Raw genomic sequence first — 11932 nt, forward strand, 5'->3', positions numbered from 1 at the left:
ACTTGGCATGCTCGGCAACCCAGTATGATCGAGTCTGAGCCGTATCAGTAACTTCCTTTTTCTCGAGCTTGAGTAGCTTCGGCATCAGCTTGGTAGACGACCACGATCGCCTCCACGTCATCCTTTACTTTTTCTGCCTCAGATGTGGCCTTTGCAAGTTCGGTGGCCAATCGAGCCTCGAGCTCCTCAATTTTCTTTGCTCAAGCCGAGCTTTCCTCCTTCATGCTTTGGAGTTGATGTTCGGCCGATGATAGTTGGGCTCGAGTAGTATCTTTCTCCGAGCCAAGGCGGTCCATATTTTGTTTCCATCCCAAAGTCTCTGCCTTCATCATGTTGGCCTCCTCACGAAGCTGCTGAATCTTTTCGGCCTTCTGCTGAACTTGCAGGATCAAAGTATTAGTCATCGTTCCCGAATTGATACATCGAGCTTCTAAAAAATCTTCATTACCTACTCAATCAGGTCGGTCTACTCTTTATGTGTTGTGGCCAATTCGGCTCGGAGGTCCTTGATCTTCTCTTTTTTTTGCCCACTGCGAAGTTTAAGGGCATCTCTCTCCTTCGTGAGTTTTTTAAGATTGGCCTCGCACCAGCTCAGCTTTTCTCAGTATTTAGAAAACGCTTCCCAATGAAGTGTCAAGGCCTCTGAAGAAAGAAAGGAAATAAGGCAAGAAGAAATAAACGCAAGCGTAATATTGATGAAGGGAGCTGAGGCTTACCCGAATCAGAAGTCGTTGAGCCTCATCGAAGAGACTCGATACATCACCCAGGTCGGTAGACTCTTTGACTCCCATAAAGCAACCATGGAAAAGGTCCTCCCCTTCGTGGGATGTTCCCACATCGGAGGTCCCCATGGCCTAGGCTTCCTGAATTTGCCCCTCGAAAAATATTGGGAGTGGTGGCGAATCGCCAATATCTATTGCCTCAAGTAAGTCACTTGGAGCATTCTCTTCATTTTGAAGGTCCTCAGAATTGGCCCCTTCAGACACATTCGTCGATTGTTCATCACGGCGGGAGGCATCTTCAGCCTCCGACTACTCGGGAACTTTGCTCGGGCCATCTTCCGAAATATCCTCGGCTCGAGGCTGAACGTCTTCGATCATTACCGGCTTAGTGGCCTTTGGGTCTTCGACGCTTTTCTTCATTTGGGCTACTAGCTCGAAGCCAGGATCTTTATTTTCCTCTTCTTCCTCCCTTAGTCGTTGAGCTACATCAGCAGGCAGGACGGTAGTATCTTTCTTCGACCTGCGAGCCTTGCTCTTCTTAGGCTTTGGAGTCTCGGAGGGCGAGACCCTTTTTCTTTTCTTTTCCTTTGACGGCTTCGGGACCGGGGGCGAAACCTCCTCCTCCCCGAATGGGGCCTCATGACGACATCTTTCCCGAGGCCTGCATGAAAGGAAATCAAGTGAGTATAAAAGGGGAACATTTTAACAATAGCCATCAGATACATAAAAAAAGGCTTACCGTGATTTTTGGCCTCCTATCGGCCCCTTGATAAATCGCGCCATGAGTGCTCAGCGTACGAGGAGGTCGAAGCTAGGGTCCGAACCCAGCTCTCGAGGTTCAGAATCACACCAGGCATATAAGCAACCACTACATCGTATAAAAGGAGGTCGATGAGGAGGAGTAAAGGAAACAAAACAATAAATAGAAGCTAAAGAAAGGATTGAACTTACACTTCATATTCCACTTCTTGAGAAATGGCATTTTCTCGGCCGGAATTTAGTCGGAAGTCTTCACTCAAGCGAACAGACCCATCCAACCTCGATCCTTGTCCTTGTCTATGCTCGAGATCAACACCTTGGTGGCCTGATACTGAAGCTTTATTAAACCACCTCGAAAAAGATGGGGCCTATACAGCCTGATGAGGTGGTCGAAGGTAAAAGGGTTCCCTTAGGCTTTGCTCACGAAAAATCGGAATAAAATGACAATCCGCCAAAAAGATGACTTTACTGCATCTAAGTAGGTCATACTTGTAGACATGTGATTTTTGACCCTCCCCAAGATTTTCCATATCTTAGCACGTAAATATTTAATTTAGGCCTAATATAGCTATTTCAACTATTTTTGACTTCTTTACTTTATTTTCGTCATAAAAATAAAAATTACAAAAAAATATTTTAGTTTACGTATCTTTCATAAATTTAAATACAAAAATATACAAAAAATAGTACCTTATCTTTATTTTTATATAATCTTGAAAACACAAAAATAGTTTTATGTTTTATAGTTTAGTTCAATTAATTAAAATTAGTTTTATATTTTTATATTATAATTGTACATAATTTTAGAAGGATGAATTAGTTTTAGGTTGGTTTATCCCGTCTTTATAAATCTTATAGTCCATTTTTTTAGTCGTTGGCCCAATTCCCTAGCCCATAATTCCTAGGCCCATACCCCAAACCTAATCCTTACCCCTATATATAATATCTAACATCTAAAATAGACCGATATCCCTACACTCTAGGAGATCAGCCGAAAAACTCAAAGAATCGGACCTGAGGAGACCCCTACGCAGCGATGTTCAACGTCGTCTCCTTCACCCCACCGTTCTGCCTTCTTCAACGAAAATCACAACCCCTCCCATTAGATCTATCTTCTTCAAAAAAACAAAAAACTTGGAGACCTAAAAGAGCTATAGATACAAATAACAAAGAGAGCAAAATGTTCAGGCACACAGATAAAGTGAAGAACCGCAACCATCTCCTTCACCTTCAGCAGATCCATCCCCACAAAACTCTATTTTCGTCGCGTTAAATTCTCTGTTCTGGGTATAGAAACCAGTAGCTTAAAACCTCCATTAAAACCACCATGAAGCTGTAAAACCAGCTCCAAAACGTGAGAACAATAGATCGAATCGCTGCCATTACAACCTCCCAGAATCCTCCATTAATTCCGTTGAAGTTCTGTGCTCGAGGCCGTCGGTGTCCGGTCCGTCGAGTTCGTCAACCGTAGATTTGGCCTGGAGTTTATTTTTCTATTCATTGTTCCAAGAACACAATGCAGCTTTAAAGGTTCAATTCTAAAACTTTATTTGCTCTTTGATTTCCAGACCCGTTTCTCTAGATATTATGAATGGATTGTTGGTTTGTTTGTTCCTTAATTTTCGTTCTAGATTGAAATTGCCTCTATTTGATTAGTTCATCCTTAGTTCATGTATATCCTTCTGTTAAAAGTGGGTTTCAAGTTTGCTGAGGTTCGTAGGATCCATTAGCACATAAAGATAGATCAATTTTAGTAGTAGCAATATTGCATCTGGAAAATTGACAAGGTTCTCGTTCTTGTCTAAGTATTCTCACATTAGAAAATTCATTTGGATGCTAAGGCCAATTTAGTTAAAGTTCTAGCTGCTAAAATATTTGATTTAGTTACCCAACTAGACTTGACGTTGTCTACTACCAATCTTCCAAAAATATGCCATCGTTATCTGCTCATTCTGTATTTTTTTTATGCTTAAATTTTCTTGGGTGGAAGGGTGTTACTTAAATGGACAAAAATTTAGACTTCAAATATTTTAATGCTTCTGTTATTACTTTATTAATTCAATCGTTAGGCGTATGCTAGGCCGACCACACCCGAGTAGGCGAACCTTTAGGCACATTTTGAATTTAATACCGTGATTATGTACACGTTCGCGTGACACAATTATGGTTTCTCAATGAATATTCGTAATAGCTTAGGCGTGTTAGTTTAATAATATTACATTATTAAATTCGGGTGCGCATTTATGTGACCCAAATCCAAATCTCAACGATGTTAAAATATGTCAAAATCACGGGTGCATTTATGTGACGTAGTTCAAGACGTGTTCTAATAACGTTGCAATTTTCTTTAAAAATGAATAAAAGCGGTGAAGTTAAAATTGAACCATAGGCTAAAACATGTATTAAAATCAGATAATTAAGCTGAATATAACAGTTGAGCGACCGTGCTAGAACCACGGAACTCGGGAATGCCTAACACCTTCTCCCGGGTTAACAAAATTCTTTACTCAGGATTTCTGGTTCGCGGACTGTTGAACAGAGTCAATCTTTTCCTCAACTCAGGATTTAAAACCGGTGACTTGGGACACCATAAATTATCCCAAGTGGCGACTCTGAATCTTTAATAAAATAATCCCGTTTCGATTGTCACTTAAATTGGAAAAAACTCCCTTATACCCCCTGGGGTGTAGTGTGAAAAAGGAGGTGTGACAGCTCTGGCGACGCTGCTTGGGATAAGAACCCAGAATCTTTGGTTCAGGGTTCAGAATTCGAGCTTAGATGAATTATTGAATTTTGCTTTATCTGTTATCTAATTTTATTACATGCTTGGGCCTAATGTATTAAATGAGGTTTTTACCGCTTTGATATTATCTGAACTGTATATAAACTGCTACGAAACCCTTCTCTTCTCATCTTTGGGGATGTGCTCGTTGGTCGAGACTCCCTATTCTGTTTGTGTCATACCTTGAAATAAGAAAGAGGCTCGGACAAGTTACTAAGCCGGATGGCCTTTTGGTTCCCGGTACGTAGCCCCTCCTTGGCTCGAGTTGTCCGCTCGGGTACACAAGTCTAGAACAATATACCCAGGTTTGTATCTTAGAATAACTCAGCCTCATGCCTGATTCCTAGTAGGAACGTTTGTTTTTATCATGTGCATTTGACTTTGGGGACTCAACACAGGGGTTGGGTCCGTCTAGGACAGGTGTACCCAAATTAAAAGACCATCATGATGCATCTTACGTGCTACTTGTGAATCTATCTGTTTCGGCTTGCATGTTTACTGGCTTCTAGAATAGGGAAAGAAAATGAAAAAAAAGAGAAAAAATAAAATCAAAAAAAAGGAGAAAGAAGAAAAAAGAAAAGAGAGTGAGAGGTAGGTATTTGAAATATCCTGAAACTCTGCCGAAATTTTGAAAAAAAGAAAGGTCATTTCAAAATAAGTCATATTTTCTTGTTGCGTCAAAATGGGCGAACTACGCGGGTCTGATTCTCACCGGATGTGAGATACGTAGGAAAACCTCATCGGTTCCGGCCCATAATTTTCAAAAAATCCAAAAATATTTTCCCTTACTTCCTCTCTAGAAAAGTCTTTTTTTTGGACCCCAATTTGCAAAAATATTTCCATTACTTGCTTCTTTAGAAAGCCTTTCTTTTAGACTCTAATTATTTTTTAAAAAAACAAATATACAAATAAATTGAAAAGAAATTCAAAATTTAAAAATATTTTCTTTTTTTAGAAGCATTTCTTTCATAAATTCAAAATAAAATTCCAAAAATATTTTCTTTCTTCTTTAGAAGTTTTTCTTTCGAAATTCCGGAATAAAAAATTCAAAAAAAAAATCTTTCTTCTTTAGAAGTCTTTCTTTGCAAAAAATTAAAATCCAAAAATATTCCCTTTCTTCTTTATAAGTTTTTCTTTCGAAAAAATAAAATAAAAATTCGAAAAAAAGAGTTAGTTTATTTACTTTATTCATGATCTTCCCGAACTACACAAGATCTGATTCATATTCCCACATGATACGTAGGCAACCCACATCAGGTTCGATCAACCATTGAAAGAAAAATGAAAAAAAAAGAAAAAAATGAAAACAAAAATGAAAAAATATTGATAATAATAAGGACCGACTGAGTCCATTCTAACATGTTTTGTTTTGAATTGTGAAGAAAGTTGAGGTGGTCGGTTTGTGGTAAGATAACTGACATCGAAGCTGAACAAGTGCTCAAGAGACTCAGGGTCAGAGGGTTCAACAAGAGTCTACTGTGTTTGAGAAAAATAGAATGCTGAAACAGCAAATAACCGAAATGTGTCAAGCATGGGCCAGTGGTCAAGGACAACCTCGTCATGAGTCACAATTTGCTACACAACAAGAGCAGTACCACTCTCCTGAGTACCACTCGTACTCGTTTGATCTTCCTGCAAACGTTGAGATGCCTGCCCGAAAGATGGTACAGGAAGAAGTGGCCCAAAGAGTGAAAAGCTTAGAACAACGGTTGAAAAACATGCAAGGGTTGGCAGGTCAAAAGAGTGTTGCCTTCAAAGATCTATGTATGTTCTCCGATGTCCACTTGCCGCCTGGTTTCAAGACTCCCAAATTTGAAAAGTATGATGGACATGGAGACCACATAGCCCACCTGAAAAGTTATTGCAATCAACTGAGAGGTGCAGGAAGAAACGAAAAATTGCTGATGGCCTATTTTGGGGAAAGCCTTACGGGAGTAGCATCCGAATGGTTTTTGGATCAAGACACATCTCGCTGGTACGTCTGGAATGACATGGCACAGGCCTTTGTTAATCAGTTCCAATACAACATCGACATCGCCCCAAACCGCATTTCCCTTTCAAATCTCAAGAAGAAACCAACTAAAAGTTTCAGGGAATATGCCACCAAATGGAGAGAACAAGAAGCCAGAGTTAAGCCACTCATGGACGACCACGAGCTAATCACTGTCTTTCTTCAAGCTCAAGAGCCAGATTATTTTCAAAATATGATGTTCGTAGTGGGTAAATCTTTCTCGGAAGCAATCAAAATGGGGGAAATGGTTGAGAATGGTTTTAAGACAGGAAAAATTATAAGTCAAGCAGTTCTCAAAACCGCAATTCAGGCTGTCCAGATCAAATCTGATAATTTTAGTGACACGAATGAGAAGGTTAAAGAAATCATGATGACATCAGGGTCGAGAAGAGGTCCTAGGAGAGTGTCTCGAAGGTATGACCAACCTCGTCTGTTTTCCAATAACTCCCCTGAGCATTACTATCCCCCTCAAAACCCACAAAACTCTGTTGTTCCACCTCAGTATGTTGACCAGCCACCAAAACACCCCAAAAGGTGAGCACGAGCATCACAAAATCACTACCAGCCTCCACAAAATTTCCAGGTACCCTATAACCCACATCCAGGCCAGAGGTATAGAGGGGAACAAAAGTTGAAAGATAATTTTACACCAATAGGAGAGTCTTATGCAAGCTTGTTGAAGAAATTAAAGCATTATGACATGATTGCACCTATTCCTCCAAATCATGTGGACCCACGTGCAAGAAGTTTTGACCCTTCTAAAAGGTGTGAATACCATTCCAATGCCTAGGGCACAATGTTTAAAGTTGTCGAGATTTGAAAAGAGAAATAGAAAGGATGATCCAGGAAAAACTAATCGTGATCCAAGACAATGGCACCCAGAATATCGTGCAGAATCCTTTACCTGCACATGATGATGCACACTTTGTGGGGATGATGCGTGGTGATGGGGAGTATGAGAATCCTCTCGGGAATTTGCTAACTGAAGTTAATGATTTTGAAATTGGAGAAGGCTCTGCTGATCCTGATGAGCAAATTTGTGGCTAAATGTCAAGCTTAGCAATTGAAAAGTCATTCCCTCCTCACTAGGAAGGAATCTTGGTAGTTTGTTTTGATGTTTTTTCTATTATCTGGGTTATTTCAGGGTTGTGATCCAGATTTATTTGTTTTATTGAGTCAAACCCTTCTATCCCTCTATTCTGTTTGTGTGAGTCTTGTCTTTCTGTTCTATTGCTATTTTCATTAGCCGGGTTACATAGGGTTGTAACTTGGATTTAGGTTGTTTGTCTTGTTGTTACTCAATGAAATACAGTTTGTCCTTTTGTGTCATTTCATGCTTAGTTCTTTTCCTGCTAGTCTTAATGACATGACATGCATGCGGAAATTTTGGCCAGATCTTAGGAACTGATTTAATCTGGAATTTGATAACTAAAAAAAATACTTTTGAGGATGAATAAAGAGTTGGAATACTTTGGAACTAAGGTCGAGTAAAATTCACCTTCAAATTATTGTGAAGATCGGTCTTGAGGATATTTAATCAATTGAAGTTTGTTGGAAAGTTTGTCACTAAGGTATGAAGAAATGTCTTATGACCACGGCACACCAAGAAGACAGACATGTTCATCAATGTCGTGATTGCGAAAGGATACTATGTTTAGCGTTCTCAGGCTGGGAGGCCCTTTTTCTGCTACCCAAACACTTTATACCCTTTGTCACCCCTTTTGAGCCTGTGTTATTTTCTTTGACTACCCTCTTTTGAAATCAAGTTTAGAGTCAAAAAAAAAGAGAAAAAAAAGAAAAAAAAGTCCATGCCCCAAGAGTACAAACTGGGGAAGCTCTTTGAAAGTTCAAGTGAAAAAAAGAAGAAAAAAAAAAGAACTGTCGAAGGTCCATGCCTCAAAAATAGAAGCCGGGGCAACTTGTTTTGAAAATAAAAAGAAAAAAAAAGAAACAGAAAGAAAGATGAATAATAGTTTAGGTCAGATGTTTGAACTACGTTAGACCTGATTCTTTGAAAATAAGGATACGTAGGCAGCCTCACGGTTCGGTCCAGCAAAAAAAAATAGAAAAATCCAAAAATCCCCAGCATCTGAAACTGGGGCAGAGATTGTTTTGAAAGAATTGATTCCTAGAGTTGTAAGTCTACAACCCCTAATTCTGAGTTTATTTTGAGCCTTCATGCCGACCTTTTTGTCCAACCCTATCCAAAAACCTTCCAAACAAAGACCTCCCGATATGCTTTCAAGAATGCCAAGAGAAGCATGTAATGAGCAACGGTGGTCACGCGACATAGAACACTGTCAGAATGCTCGCACAAGAAAGCAAAAGAAAAAGAAAAATAGAGAAGAAATGATAGAGTCTTACTGGTGAAAACCCTCACAGGCACTATAAGGCGACGGTAAGCTGAGATGAATAAATGAGAGAGACTTGTTGGTGAAAACTCCTCGGGGCACCACTAGTCGAAAGTGAGTCATAAAGCTGGTGTGAAGAATTGGCATAAACAAGCTCGACTTCAAAGGTCCTAAGAATAGAAAAGGGAGGAGGGAATTAGTTTGATAGATCGGCCACTAAGTCCAAAATGCATGTCATGACCATTAAGGCTAGTTAGTGAAAAAGGAAAAAAAATGAAAAAAAAAAGAAAGAAAAAAGAAAAACTCTTCCTTCTGTCCTTCCGACAGGGGCATTTTTTGCTAATAATTGTTTCTTTGCATCATTTTATCCTTCACTCTGAGTCGGTCCTTGTCAAAACAAGCAAGAAAAGATTTCAAAATCTGCTACCAGCTTTTCAATTGTACAAAGTAAATTTGGCTAGCAAACTCAGTTGTTAATGTCAACATGCCTTGAGGATTCATACAAAGGCTCCCCCAAAAGACTCTTGTCAGCATGCTTGGCGCAAATAAAGATAACTTGTGATTCTCTCTGACAGACAAATTGCTCAAAGCAGGAAGTCATTCAAGATATCAGAAAAGGTCATCTAAGAAAAGATCTTCAGTTGGGATTATGTTGTTTTAGCTGCAAATACAAATGGTACTAATGTGAAACAATCAGAGTTGGTGCAGAACAAAAGTCTTTTGAGGCCGACTCAAGCTGATTGAGCAGAAGCCAAGCTGCCCAAGACTCAAGGCCACAAACCGACCACCATTTTCAAAACTGATAAATTTTTCTTTGTATGAAACAGGAACAAAGCGGTGCAAGGAAAGTGATTCAAAAAGAGAAAAAAAGAAAAAAAAACAACAAAAAAAGAGAAGAAAATGAAAAAACGAGAAGAGACGACAAAGGGAAGTTTCTTAAATCTTTGCCTTTATTTATCTTACTATTGTGCATAAAATCTTGCCATTGATGTTCACATTTTTTCTTCCTAGGATAAAAAATTCTAGTCTGATGGATTTTCTCCTAGGATCAAATCTTAGTCGGATGAATTTTTTTCCTAAGATAGAGGACCTAGTCTGATGAATTTTCTCCTAGGATAGAAGTTTTAGTCGGATGAATCTTTCTCCTAAGACAATAAATTAGAAAACCTAGTCTGACGAATTTTCTCCTAGGGTCAAAATCTTAGTCTGATGAATTATTCTCCTAAGATAGAAGACCTAGTGTGATGAATTTTCTCCTATGATAGAAATCTTAGTCTGATGAATCTTTCTCCTAAGATACAAAAAAAGACCTAGTCTGATGAACTTTCTCCTGGGATAGATGTCTTAGTCTGATGAATTTTTCTCCTAAGATAGAAAACCTAGTCTGATGAATTTTCTCCTAGGATAGAAATCTTAGTCTGATGAATCTTTCTCCTAAGATACAAAAAAAAAGATCTAGTCTGACGAATTTTCTCCTAGGATCAAAACCTTAGTCTGATGAATTTTTCTCCTAAGATAGAAGACCTAGTATGATGAACTTTCTCCTAGGATAAACGTCTTAGTCAGATGAATCTTTCTCCTAAGATACCGATACCAAAAGAAAAAAAAGAGAGAAAAAAAGGACTCAGTTTAATGAATTTTCTCCTAGGATCAAAATCTTAGTCTGATGAATCTTTCTCCTAAGATAGAAAATCTAGTCTGACGAATTTTCTCCTTGGATAATTTGAAAAAAAGAAAGTCTGGATTTGAAAAAAAAAAGGGTCAATTTTTAGTTTTCTTAAGTAATTAGTGTTTATTTTTTCCGAAATCAGGAGGCTCCGCCTGAAGAATAAGGTCAGTCTTTACTTTAGTCAAGCTTAGTTTACAGTTTTCCGCAAGCTCAATCACTTTTAGGAGACGCACATCCTAGTGTAGTCTTTAGTTTACTCTCATCATTGCATCAATAGTATGAGTGATTTATAGTTTTGCTAACAACTCACAAATCTTCCTAGTGCAAACTGGGGCAAAAAAAATTTCTTTCATTTTGTCTATTTTGTTGTAGAATCAGGCGCCCACCTGGAGAACAAGGGAAGACACCTCAAGTTTCAAGGGAAAGCATTTTCGAAGGAAGACAACTCAAGTTTCAAGGGAAAGCAGTTTTGAAGGAAGACAACTCGAGTTTCAAGGGAAAGCAGTTTAGAAGGAAGACAATTCAAGTTTCAAGGGAAAATGGTTCAAGGTGCAAGGGAAAACAGTGTCAAGTAACAAGAGAAGACGGTTCAAGTTCAGCAATCAGGCGTCCGTCTGGAAAATAAGAGAATTCAATTCAGAATGCAATTCAGGTCAGCAACAAAAGAAGCTCGCGTCAAGAATGCGAGTCAGCAGTCCGAGATGATCAACAGAAGTTTGTCACAATCCAGAATAAAAATATAAAAAAAACAACAAAAAGAAAGACAAGAAGTGAATCCAAATGCATAAGTTAATGAAAGATGTAAGCTACTCAAGACAGGGCTGAGTTCACGAGCTCTACATGTCCCGTCTTGGTTTGAAAAGCCGTAGAAGATTGAACCAACACCTGCGGCTAACAAGCATCAAGATTCAGATCAGGGTCCGCATGAAGAACTAACCAAGACTCAAGATCAAGCTTCAGAAGACTCATAGATAGGAATCTTGTAACTCGTAGCTGATAGGCTTAGTTAGTCTTTTTCATTTTTGGTTTTGATGTAATAACGGGACCGCGGACCGGAACCTCGGTGGAACGGCACCTCGACCGGCTCTCCACCTCGGCATACTCCATCATCTCACTCACTTCAGAACTACACATGGCCTGATTCCTTTATAGCCAAGGATATGTAGTAGCTCAGATACCAGAGCTCGGTCACATTCCCCTCTTTATTAGTTTTAGTCTCTCCAAATAAGGGTTGGATCAAAAAACCTATCTAGTCATTCTTTGTCTGAAAATACCTCGTCTTTCCAGTCAAAGAGGGGCAGTTGTAGACATGTGATTTTTGACCCTCCCCAAGATTTTCCATATCTTAGTACGTAAATATTTAATTTAGGCATAATATAGCTATTTCAACTATTTTTGACTTCTTTACTTTATTTTCGTCATAAAAATAAAAATTACAAAAAAATATTTTACTTTACGTATCTTTCATAAATTTAAATAAAAAATATATAAAAAATAGTACCTTATCTTTATTTTTATATAATCTTGAAAACACAAAAATAGTTTTATGTTTTATAGTTTAGTTCAATTAATTAAAATTAGTTTTATATTTTTATATTATAATTGTACATAATTTTAGAAGGATGAATTAGTTTTAGG

At 38.5% G+C, this 11932-nt stretch overlaps 1 long non-coding RNA gene across 1 annotated transcript; it reads left to right on the plus strand.

Moving 5' to 3' along the window:
• Positions 1-2461: 2461 nt before the first annotated feature.
• Positions 2462-11092, plus strand: LOC142172956 (uncharacterized). Its single transcript, XR_012702228.1, has 2 exons — positions 2462-3011; positions 10667-11092. It is a non-coding gene; the product is annotated as an uncharacterized LOC142172956 (long non-coding RNA).
• The last annotated feature ends 840 nt before the right edge of the window (positions 11093-11932 follow it).

Source organism: Nicotiana tabacum, chromosome 18 (genome assembly GCF_000715075.1).
Source record: "Nicotiana tabacum cultivar K326 chromosome 18, ASM71507v2, whole genome shotgun sequence".
Lineage (NCBI taxonomy): Eukaryota > Viridiplantae > Streptophyta > Magnoliopsida > Solanales > Solanaceae > Nicotiana > Nicotiana tabacum.